The sequence below is a fragment of the Penaeus monodon genome, chromosome 22, assembly GCF_015228065.2.
Source record: "Penaeus monodon isolate SGIC_2016 chromosome 22, NSTDA_Pmon_1, whole genome shotgun sequence".
Taxonomy (NCBI): Eukaryota; Metazoa; Arthropoda; class Malacostraca; order Decapoda; family Penaeidae; genus Penaeus; species Penaeus monodon.
The window spans coordinates 10,289,572-10,290,428 of record NC_051407.1 but is presented as its reverse complement, the minus strand read 5'-3'; positions in this window follow the sequence as shown (position 1 = coordinate 10,290,428).

The following is an 857-nucleotide window of genomic DNA, read 5'->3' as shown; positions in this document are numbered from 1 at the left end:
AGTAAATATTTTTGTAGTTTAAAGTTGATGACCTAAGAGGCTTCAGGCAGAATTAATTATTTTATTGAAAGAGATAGGGAATTATACACAACCAATGTACTTTAAATTTGAAATTGCTTGATATCCTAAACATTTTCCTAAATAATATAGTACAATATTGTTTCTCAGACAAGTTACTGTCAGTCATCACCAACCTCTCAAGTGTAGCTTTACTGAAATAAAAAAAATAGAGTATAGTGAATTAGTTTCCTCTTTGGTTATGTGTGTAAATTTAGCATAGTCTCATGAGTTGTAAGTGTGCATAAGCAAACTAGGTTATATGGAAAGGATCTGTGGTGAATTTCCTTTCTTTATAGTAATATTGTTGTTACAGATACTTCAACTAATACTTTATAGTGTAGGTATTTATGAAAATTATAATGATTATGTTACATAAGATTTATTCTGTAAATTTAGTTAAATGCAGGTAGAGGTATGCAAACTTTAGGTAAATATTTAGGAAAAAACTGCATATCTATTCATGGCCTCACCCTGATCAACATGGTCGCACCTGTTAGGGCTCTGGCAAACGCTAAACAAAATTCAACCGTGTATATTCTGGCTTGCAGACTAACCTGGTGATTTATCATGTAATAAGGAATCAGTCGGAGCTATGCCTTGACAAAACATATGTGGTGAATGTTTCTCGGAGTGCTGATAGTGAGGAGCCTAATGCATTTGGATTATACAAATTTGAAAGGAATTTGAACTGAGAGCAAGCAATGAAAGGATAAGAAAAAAATCCTGTGTCGCAAGCCATTGCCTGAATCTTATAACCATTCAGTAACTTTACATGAAAAAATAATGGTGTTTGTAAA